This window comes from Rhincodon typus, chromosome 30 (assembly GCF_021869965.1).
Source record: "Rhincodon typus isolate 14 chromosome 30, sRhiTyp1.1, whole genome shotgun sequence".
Classification (NCBI taxonomy): domain Eukaryota; kingdom Metazoa; phylum Chordata; class Chondrichthyes; order Orectolobiformes; family Rhincodontidae; genus Rhincodon; species Rhincodon typus.
In genome coordinates, this window is record NC_063361.1 from 11489269 (window position 1) to 11501143 (window position 11875).

Here is an 11875-nt window from a genome sequence, read left to right on the forward strand (position 1 = left end):
TCCTCATGGCAGAATGTGACTGATATTTGTACAGTTATGAAGCAACAACAGTGGTTACTTAGTGCCTATATAGTCATACCCAAGTGTGTGAGAGAGTGACTTGTGCCTGTACATTACATCCCAGCAAAGGATTCAACACTCTCAGGAAAGAAGAAAACTATGCACAGTAATTGCATTTTAAAGCTGTTTAAAGCAACGTTACCAATTTTAACGTATTTATTATCAAATTAATAGTAAACTAGCACTAATGCTAATTAATATAACACTTATAAATTGGGACATAGAGCTAAAAGGGAGGTTTATTGAGGGTGTTGGGCATTGGAGCTTAAAACAGGAGGACACAAGCATAATACAGCAACTATAATAATTTCTGGTCTCAAAATATGTAATTAAACAAATCTAAACATCAACAGGTTAACATTTTTCTATAATTCTCATATTTTTCCGTTCTTGCTCACCTGCTCAGTCATATATCTGCCTCCTGGTGGTTATGTTTTGCTGGGTTTGGCTTTGTGTAGCTTCCCTGACAATGAGATATCCTGCAGTCACTATTTCCGGTCACTGACTTACCTTTGAACCTCTGCTTTGTGAAATTGCATTGTTTCTGACAGGACAGCGTGTTCACTAACACTGAGAGACTTTGAATTCTGAAAACACCCTTCATCAGCACATGATGAGCAGTATTGCAGTCTGATAAATGATAAGCAAATGCACCACAGTTACCCATCTGTGTCAGAGAATCACAACAATACATAAGGCCCAGGCTAAGTCAATTAATCTGAGTTGAATTAGCTTACCTTCAATGGGTTGGAATCTCATTTGAGGGTAGTTAAAAACTATCAGGCAAGTTTCTTATTCCTGAACACGAGTGACATTTACAGGAGTACCCAGATTATGTGGCAGGATTGGGCTTGACTGTTATGCCTTGGTTGAACATTTCAAGAACTCGAAGGAATATTCCTTTAAGTGATTTTTTTTTTCTTCCTATACCAGGCTTTCTCCCCTTTTTTAAACTTTAGACCCAAATATATGCATGCATGCTGTTTGATGTCATAGAGTCGTAGAGATGTACAGCACGGAAACAGACCCTTTGGTTCAACTCATCCATGCTGACCAGATATCCGAAATTAATCTAATCCCATTTGCCAGCATTTGACCCGTATGCCTCCAAACCTTTCCTATTCATATACCCATCCAAATGCCTTTTAAATGTTATAATTGTACCAGCTGCCACCACTTCCTCTTGGGCTTCTCAATAAAACATCTGAAGAGCTGTCACTCCCTATCTCTCACTATGTGTGATGCTCAAGTCATGTGTTATTCATTTTCTCAGGGTTAGTAAGTATTATATTCCTCTTTCTTTGACTCAAGAAACCTTATAATTGGCTCCTTATATCTAGGTAGCACTACACTTTAATTAAAGTGTGATGCGGCTGTGTGCTAAAAAGAATTTAAAACTCTTCGTTGTGGCTAGCCGAGGAGATTAGAAAGAGAGAACTGATCTATCCCTCCTCACCTTGTGGTACCACGTGTCAACATTCACTCACTACGTGTACACATATGTGGCCCAATGGCCGAGGTGTCAGGCAATGTCCCTGGTCATGTACCCCACCTTCAGGGGGATTAATGATGCAAGAATGAAAGAAGTGGTACTGAGCAAATATAGATTAAAATATGAGTCCAATCTGATCTAATGTTTTGCCTTTTGTACAGCACAGCACCTTTTGATGTTTCTCTGACCTTGAAGGACAATTTCTAATGACCCTGCTGAAATAATTTACCTGTGCAAACATTTGTAATGTGTTCTGCAGGAATGAACTACAATGCAACAGAGTTAATTCATGCACAACTGCAGCTTGAATAAATGGAACGTAACTTCTGTTGTGGTGAGCTCCAGCCCAGAATCATGTTATAACCCGACACAGCTCCTCAGCTCCTTCTCTTTTTATTAGGTGGTGTAAGAACAGAATGTAATTGTAATAAGGACAAATGTTTCAACATTAAACCTGGAGGTTGTTGAGAACATAAAATTCTCATGAATGTTTTTAATGGGATGGAAACCAGTAAGCCTCAGGGCTTTCCTATGGCTTTGTGCATGTGCTTTGTAAAGCCTGGTTGATTAATTAACTTTGCAGTTGAGCTATGGTACGCATACAAGAAACCACCTTGTTTGGGAAAAACTCCACAGACTTAGAAATACAGATTGAAACATTACACTTTAGTATTCAGTGCGGGAGTACAAGTTGCAATGTAGAACTTGTTTATGCACTAAATAATCTGCACTCTGCTTCAACTCACTGCCAATCACTTGGATCAACAAAGCTCCAATTTCTTCAATGTCGCTGAACCATTTCTCAACCAGATGGCACACATCTCAAACCTCCCTTTGCCTGGTGACATTTCCAGACACCTATTGTAAGAGCGCCAAACGTATTTTATTCTGTATCTTGACAGAGAGGGGTAGGCACAGTGAGCTTGCAGCTTTCCCCACAGCACAAGGGGCTTTGTTGGAGCCATGTCTAATTCTGAGGTGTAGTGCAACTCCTTTATTATTCATGTATGTGTGAGCACATTCTATCTATCAAGTCTCATAGAAACCTTACAGTGCGGAAGCAGGCTATTCAGCCCATTTTGTTCACACTGACCCCGTGAAAGCATCCCATCCAAACCCACCCTTCTCCTGCATTTCCCACAGCCAATCCACTTTGGACTGTGGGAGGAGACCAGATCCCCCGGAGGAAACCTGCACAGACACGGCAAGAATGTACAAAGTCCACACAGACAGTCACCTGAGGGTGGGATTGAACCCGTTTCCCTGGTGCTGTGAGGCAGCAGTGCTAACCACTGACTCACTGTGTTGCCCAATATCCTGGCAGCAACCTTGATGTCTTCATTCTATAGCAGTGTGCTGTACCATCTGCATTTGAAATACCACATGCTTACTGGAGGAAAAGGAATCACCAGTGCCCACATGGCACAGGAATCTGGTATACAACCCATGTACATGTACATGTCTTTGAACAGAGCATTGGAGAGCACATACATATGCTTCTGCTGCTTGAGCTGCTTCGGAGGGACCCTGCAGCATTCTCCAGAATACAGGCCACTGTTGTCTGCCCTGAACATCTCCAGCATTGTGAAAGGACTGACCTTGCTGCCAGCAGCTGAGGAATACACAGTGTACTGAAAGGGATGCGAAAAAGGAACTGGCACATCCACGTTCTGGCAAGGCTGTCAGAGATCAGCTCCTCTGACAGTGGTACCAGTGAATGCAACTCCAATTCCTCATTCAACACTGAACACAAACCTTACCTTCCCTGTGCTTCTCCACCCATCACTGTATTCTCTTCACCTCAGCACTGCCACAAAACACACCACTAAACAACAATTCTAACGCAATCAGTGCATGCAATATTCCAATAAAATTCAACTGATTGCACTTGTATTTGCCTGAGGGCCTACCTTCTGTGTGTGTTTCCACTGTTCTGATTGTTCCTTCGGCTGTAGTATGGTTGCAGAAAAGCTGCTGATTGCTATAAGGAAACTGATGTCCTTGTAAGACAACTTGATTCCTCAACCCTGGCATGGATGGCAACATTCCACCATTTTGTAGTCTATCAAAGTGGAACTGATGGGTCATGCCATCCTCACAAAAGACAGTGGGTCTGTGCTCATCTGGCACTCTCCCCAGCACAACATTTCAACAATCCTGATATGATGACAGATGTGCGATGGATATGAAACACTTAAAAGCCCTTTGCAGCACTGTCATCTGCTGCTCCAATGGCAGTAAGCTGAGCTTTCCTCTCTTCAGACGGACCTCCCACCATAGCACTCAGACTCTAGATGTCTCCATAGCAAGTAGAATAGAAAAGCAGAAAATGGAGAGAGACTGCACAATGCTGCAGAACACATTGCAATGAGGGCAGCTAGCTGGACCTCAAAGGGGCAGTATGGTGGCTCAGTTGTTAGCACTGCTGCTTCACAGCACCAGGGACTCGGATTCAATTCCAACCTCAGGTAACTTCTGAGTGGAGTTTGCACATTTGCCTTGTGTCTGCATGGGTTTCCTCCGGTGCTCCAGTTTCCTCCTGGCGTACAAAGATATGACGGTTAGGTGGATTGGCCATGCTAAAGTTCCCATAGTGTCCAGGGAGCTGGAGGCTAGGTGTATTAGGAAGAGGAAATGCAGAGTTACAGGAATAGAGTCAGTGTGAACTTAATGGGCTGAATGGCCTGCTTCCACACAGTAAGGATTCTATGAATATGAGTTCCCTGATTGGGACTGTTAATCTGGTCCAATCAGGGAGCCCTAGCTGACATATAAAAAGATTGAGTGTTGGAGATACTGACACTTGAGTACTCGACTTTATATGTGGGAATCCTTTAGCCAAGGACTGTTGAGTTGTAAATAAATGGTGACTTGGTGACGGTTTACCAGCCTCTGTAGAGTAGGTATGCTCATTCATGAGTCACAAAATGTCATCATATTAGTGCAACAAGTCTTTAAGGAAGCCATTAGAATGCTGAACTTCATTGCAAGCGGCTTGGAATGAAAATGTTGGAAAAACTTGCTGCTGTTGTACAGGGCATTGGTGAGATGACTCCTGGGTACAATGCACAGTTTTGCTCCCCTTATTTTGGGAAGACAAACTTGCACTGGAGGCAGTTCAGAGCAGATTTAATTGGCTGATTCCTGGGGTGAAGGGATAGTCTTATGAGAAAGGGTTGAACAGATTGGACCTATGTCTCGTGGAGTTTAAACAAATGAGAGGTGATCCTATTGAAACAAATATGGTTCTAAGGGAAAAATACTGAAAGAACTGCTGGAAATCAGAAAGAAAAAACAGAAATTGCTGGAAAAACTCAGTAGGTCTGGCAGCATTTGTGGAGAGAAATCTAATTTAACATTTCAGGTCCAGTAACTCTTCTTCAGTTTCTAAGGACACTTGACAGGATATCTGCTAAAATGTTTCCCCTCATTGAGAACCAGGGCAGCACAGTTTAAAAGTAAGGGAGGTCCCATTTGGAGAGCATAATAATGTAAGGCAGAGATAAGGAGGAATTTCTCCTGAGTGTTTGGAATTCTCTCCCCAAGAAAGCAGTGGAGACTGGATGATTTAATATATTCAAGGTGGAGTTAGGCGGAGTAAATTGATTGACTCTGGCATCAAGGGCTAGGGGTACAGGCAGAAATATGGAGTTAAGGGCACAAAGGATCAGGTATAAATTTTTGACTGGTGGACCCTCTCTCCAAAGGGAGAAATAGCCTACTCTGGCCCCTCTTTGGTAAGTTCTTTGGCTGTGTTGCAATTGAAATGGTGATCTCAGCCTTCAGATGCTACATCAGTGTAGAGTCCAAATGGGAGGTAATGGAGTTGGCCATCAGACTGGAACTCACAGGCTCCAAGCTGTGCACAAAATTGCGTGGAACCCTCCATGTTTTTAACAGCAGCTGCAGATGTTCCAGCAGGCTAGTCTATGCACCAAGTATTGCATGCTTATCAGCCAACAAGTTTGAGATCAAACTTGGTATTTGTTTATCATCAGTGTCTTCCTCACAGTTTCTGGGTAAAGAAGAAATGCATATGGGAAGGATTTTGGTAAAAGACAGAGGGCAAGTTAGATAAGCACTCTCTCAGCTTATCACTGGAGTACAGCGAGATATTATTACTCATTTCACTGGAGTGGGTCTTAAACTAACCAATCTTCTGAGGGCAGGAGAGAGTGCTGCCAACTGAGGTACAGTTGACATAGTTAACATAGGTAACAAGGTTAAACATTCCCATTACTGAGGGTAAATAGCCTCTGCAGCACAAATTCTAAAATGTTTCTGGTAAGGTTGTGAATTAGCATACCAATGTTATAAGGAATCAAACACGTTATCACTTTGCACCCTGGGAGTAGCAAGATACATCCTGTAAGTGACAGCATGTTCACTTGGTATTGCTTTTGTCTCTGGGTCAAGATGTTGTACATTTGGGCCCCACTCTAGGATTTGAGGAAATAATCCCATGTAGGACTGCCACTAATGGAGCTGTCCTCCTTCAAATGAGTTTTTAAACCAAGCACCATTCACCTTTACAAGCCTGGAAAGACCCATGGTATTATTGGATAAATAGTAAGCAGCCCTATCTACTATTCCACCTTCAATCGGTAACATCAGGAACATTTTCCTGTTTACCATCAGAAGCTGTTAGTGTCGATTAATTGTTGCATTTATGAAATCGTCATGTCCCAGAATATCCTGAACTTCAAACATACATTGATGTTTGAATCTGACCACAAGACTGCAAAGAATGTCCTCCTGATTGACTTCTTTTGTGGATTTGAACCTACACAACACCTCGAGAGGGAACAAAAGTAAACTTTTAGACTGATGTCATAACAATGCCTTTTTTATGAAACTAATTCAAAAAGGTAATTTCAAATTGAATGGGTCATTCAAACGCAAAACCCTGACTGTCTTAAACTTTCAAGGTGCAGGATGTATAATAGACTTAAACACCCAACTCATTTGAATAAGTAGTTTAGATTTGTAACAGGCCACATGTTGAGGCAGAAATTTTCTCTGCCTGCTTTAAAAGCAGCAAGAAACCATTTTGCAGACAGAGTTCCACGAAACAAGCATCAAGCTATCAAAGCAGCTAAGTTAATCCTTTGAAAGTGGGAGAAGGGCTCCACAAACTTGTTCTGACTTTTGAGTTCACCTCAGAGCCTGAAATTGAATTACAAGAAGCTTCATGGCTTGCTGGGGATCACCTGCTTTACAAGACCTTCACTTCAACTAAAACATCAACACAGCTAAGGAACTGCAGGTCTTCCTCTGCAGTGAAAGCGATTCATATTATCTTAAATTGGAATTGGATTGTTTTACCTTCATCTGCATCTAGTTTTTGTGTGTGCAACATGAATGATTGAATCATAGTGTTTTAAACATCCAGGGTAATTTGGAGATAATGAGTTATGTTCTCTAAATTTAACCTTACAAATAGCTTGATGCTGAAATTATTTAATTAGCACAATCACTCTGATGGTAAGAACACACACTCATTCCTTACATCCAAACATATTTATCACTGGCAAAAAAAAGGCACAAATTTTGTCAACGACTCTTGTAAAATGTTTTGTACACCATGTTGATTGGTGAAAAGTCACCTTATAGAAGATCTTCGCAACCAGGCAAAACAAAATAATCTTTCTGGCAATCTGTACTGGACATAAATTTAGGATCCAGAAGGAAAATAGTAATTTATTCACGGATTGTGCACTCAACATTGCCAGTCAGCTTTCTTCAGCTATAGTTAAGCCTTCCCAATAGAGCATTGTTGATTTGATCTTCTTAGTGTTGACACTTGCACATAATTAACTGTGCACCCTTTAAACCTGTCTATGATTAGAGAGGTTCAATTACTTAGCTTTGATAAGGAAATTTAAGTAACTTGAAAATTCTACTCCTGGTCATTTCAAACTGCAAATTCAGACTTACAACTGCCATATCTTTACACTCTCAATTGACATGAAACCTTTCTGTTGTTGATGCTAAACCACTTCCTTATCCCCACCTTTGATGCTCTCATTACTATTGAAATTTTCACTATCCTTTCCAATTATCCTTCCAAAACCTTTTCTAATTTCCTTCAATACAGCAGATACATACTTGAGCATATTTTGCACACAACTAGAGTTAACTGCATCATGTCAACATCAACTTGCCTTATTTTTTGTTGCCAGTTATACATTACTGTGGAATCTTCCCATAGAACATACATCACCCATACTTTCTTTTCTTTGTTGCCAATTACCTTCTTAAAAGCCCCTCTTCTCAATGCACAACGACACCAATGAATAATGAGTTCATGCTCTCCTTGTCACCTGGTAGCACCTTCCTCGTGGAGGATGGTTAGCCAGAGGTACTCTTGCCAAACCCCATCTGAGGTTCTCCCTCCCTTAACATTGATCATGTCACTCTCTCGTACATTTATTCTACTGGCCCTTCCCACTCCCATGCCCTCTTAGAATTCATCTTGCCCATGAGATCCAACCCCTGAGCTTTCAATTAATTCTGACGAACAGGTTCTGGTGAAGGGTCATCCTGGCCTGCAATATCAACTCTGCCCAATTCGGAGCAGTTCCAGCACCTTGTTTGCGGTTTACAGCTTTCACAGCATCTTGATTTTGTGTCCTGATCCCTCAACTCCGTTTTCACCGAGCTGTTGATCATCTAAATTGATTATCAGGCTGCTAGCTTGACCGACATTGAAAATGGTTCCTACCCTGCAGATGTTGTGTCCTTCCTTTTGAAAACTGCTATCACCATCTGAGATGGGGATGTTAAACTGAAAAGTTATCTGCTGTCTCGGGTATGTGTGAAAGATCCCTTGACATAAATTTGAAGATGAGCAGGGCAGTTATCCCCCTTCTCCTGGCCAGAGGTTCTCTCTCAATCAACAACACAAAAGCAGACTACCTGATCGTTATTACACTGCCGATTGCAGGACCTTGCAGTGAGCAAATTGACTTCCAAATTTCCTATTCTGCAATAGTGACGCTTCAAAAGCTATTTCACTGTCTGTGAAAAACTTTCGGACAACCTGGGGTCATGAATGCACTGAATAGATGCAGGTCTTTCTTACAAAATACACAATAGACCCTTAATCCTTGCAAACATCGTCACATTCAACAAAATAAAGATGAAATTCTGTCGAAGTTGGCATCCTGAAATTTAAAAAGAGACAGAAATTATCGGAAGAAAAATCTCGTCAGGTCTGGCAACATCTGCGGAGAGAGACAGAGAGAAAAGATGAGTTAATCTTTCAAGTTCAATATATCTATCTGAGCCATATTAGATACCTAATATTTAACTTTCTCTGCAATCAGTGATCCAAGTAGTCATTGGTCAAAGTCATACCCATCTCAGCTCAATTTCTTACTGAATATGCAGACTGGCAAATTCCTTGCCTTGCCATCTCCCCACATGCCCCTATCACTTGTCTATGATTGGTTGGTTGATGCCCAATTGGGTGACAATAGGGACACAAACTGGCATCAGTTTGGATAGGGAATTATGAAGTTGTCAGGACTTCACTATTCACGTTATGATTGAGTGGCCCTTGCCGAGAGTAGATAAAGTATATGCTTCAAATAAATAGAGGCTTGTCTGTGGCACCTTGTTGGTCCACATATGGATTCATACATTGGAGACTCCTCAACAGCACAAGATTATAATATCCACTGCCACAGATTTAGTTTAAATCGTGTTTTCTGGAGAGAAAAGCAAAGAAAATAAATGGTTTGTAAAAAAGTAACAGATTTTGATTAAAAAGGTACAAGCACCATTGTATCTCAACGTATGTGACCTGAAGAAATAGTTTACTCAGTAACCATAATCTGCAATTCCCATGGGCTGAATTACATTGCATAATCTAAAAGGAAAGATTCGGCAACTATTGAAAGTGGCTATAAAAATTAATTGCAGAAAATGATGATATTCTGTTCTCATCTGAATTTTACAGACATTTTCATTCCAAATTAGCATTTATCCAAATACTTCAACCTTTCCATTTCCTGCCTTCTTTCCAAAATCTTCTCGAAAATCTTCTCTTTGACCCTGCCTTCATTTTCCAAGTCAGCCCTTCCCCTTTTCCTTATCCCACTCACCATTCTCTCAGTGTGTAAAACATTATAAAGACTGTTTGCCTCCTGAGAACTTGCTTCACTGAAATTTACATGTGCCTGGCATTACTCCACAATGGAAATTGCTCAATACAATAAAAACACACACTAATAAAGTGCTTGATTTTAACAGATCAAACATTAATGGCAAATTCGCAAAAACTCTAAATTCTTAACTTTGAAACTCCAGATGGCCATGAGAGCAGATTTCCAGTTTTCTTAAGGATTTGAAATATGTTTGCTCCAAGATATCATGAACTACAGAAAGGGTTAACCTGCAATTTTTGTGAAAAAACAAAATTGACACCAATCCTACCTCAAATACACCCTAGAAACAACAGGGCAACTGGTGTTTTTCACATACCAATATCCTTGTGATAGAGCTGGGAAAGTGAACATGATCAAAGTGATTTGGCAGGCCTGCTTTCTTTCTGCATTGATTAGGTGGGCGCCTGTTGCTTTTGAGTGCATCGAGCTGCAGTGGGTAATGGATGAGTGAATCCTAATGAAAACTAGCCAGATCAGCTCCCCACAGATAAGGTTTCCTATTAGACTGACCCATTAGTGAATGGCTGATTCTGTCAAATAGAGATATGAAAGGAACAAACGGCTTAGTTTCCCACCCCCCCCCAACCAAATTACAGTAGCAATTCTTCATTTCCTTTTTGCAGAAAACTACATTCAGTCAATGCTCATGACAGTGTTCTTCAGTCTCTTGAGGAAATAGCATTGCCAGAAAGAAAAAAAGCTGTATTGTGAAACAATTCCGGGGCAGCCTTAAAAGCTAGAAAGAAATGAATTTAATTCTTGCAGCTTTCTGTTCCTTGAGTCTACTTATCTCAGTCAACTATCTACAATTTGTCTAGGCTTACATAATGTAAATCCCCATGAGGGCATAAGAATAAGAGGGAAAAAAAGCACAGTACACGCTGTCCATTCCTTAAGTTGAACCCATTGTCATATGCATAAAACGAAAAATAGTACTGAGAGGGAGGGGCAGAGGAATGGGACAGAGAAAGAGAGGGAGATTATTGACCAAGGCAGAGGATTTTCCAACTGGTTACTATATGACAGTGAGCAAACTAAAGACAACTCATATTTACATAAAGATTTTAACATTGTCAACTCTTCAAAGACTCTTCGCAGGAGCATTATTAAAGAAAGATTTGACACTATGAACAGCTACTCCATTCAAAGGTATGTATATGGGGAAGGGTTTTGCTCACCATTATTATTTCCTGGCATTATATTCAAACTTAGTGAAATCAATAAAGTCAATACAAGATTCTGTGTTTGTCAGGCTAACATGGCTAAACACAAAGTGTACTGGGATACTTCACATCTTTAGCTTAACGCAAATGCCAGCCTGAGGTTTCATATTATGGTTTATGTGGGCTTTTTTTTTGCCTTTGTGTAGGAATGTGTAGCTGCAAATATTCAGTTTTGTGTTGTATTTTTGTTTAGGATAAAGATAAAACTATCTTCCTTGGAACATCATTGAGTAATCACAGATTTGCAGTTTATTATTGATCCTGTGGATTGGTTTCTTGGGGACAGACAGAGGAATGAATCTTTTGTCACCAAATAAAGAGAATGATAGGAAAAGAAAAGATGTCCTGTATGGAGGATGACCCCTCAATCTAATTTATTCCCATCTTTTAGTTCTCTTTATTCCCATATCATCCTCTGAGCCGGATCCTCATTTAATTGGTGCTGCAGTGTAGTCAGTCAACATTAATTGATTTACACATTAAATTATCACATTTGAAGCCAATTTCCATTTTATAACTTTAATTTTTATCCTTTTTCCATTATCTCATTAAAGCATTTTGACATGATTTGTTTTGGTTCGACGGGCAGACTCCTCAGTATCAATAGCACAATAGTATGTTAAGAAGCTGTTACACAATGCTGATACGAATGTATTTTTAGGTAGCTGTGCAGACGATCTCACTTTCAAATGTTTTCCATTAGATTATTTGGGAATTAGCTTCCAATAAATGTATTCACTTCCTGTTTGCTATCACTTGACATCAGAATATACTGAACTGGGCTGTATAGAAAACTACAGCAATGGTGAGAGATAGTAGGAACTGCAGATGCTGGAGAATCTGAGATAACAAGGTGTAGAGCTGGATGAACACAGCAGGCCAAGCAGCATCAGAGGAGCAGGAAGGCTGACGTTTCGGGTCTAGACCCA

The 11875-nt window shown here is 40.5% G+C and overlaps 1 long non-coding RNA gene across 1 annotated transcript in view; it reads left to right on the plus strand.

Annotated features, from left to right (window-relative positions):
* Positions 1-5145: 5145 nt before the first annotated feature.
* The window catches only part of LOC125486605, a 19896-nt gene continuing 13166 nt past the window's right edge, over positions 5146-11875 (plus strand). Inside the window, exons 1-2 of the long non-coding RNA XR_007265242.1 lie at positions 5146-5289; positions 10811-10872. This is a non-coding gene — a long non-coding RNA (uncharacterized LOC125486605). The remainder of the gene's footprint in view (positions 5290-10810; positions 10873-11875) is intronic.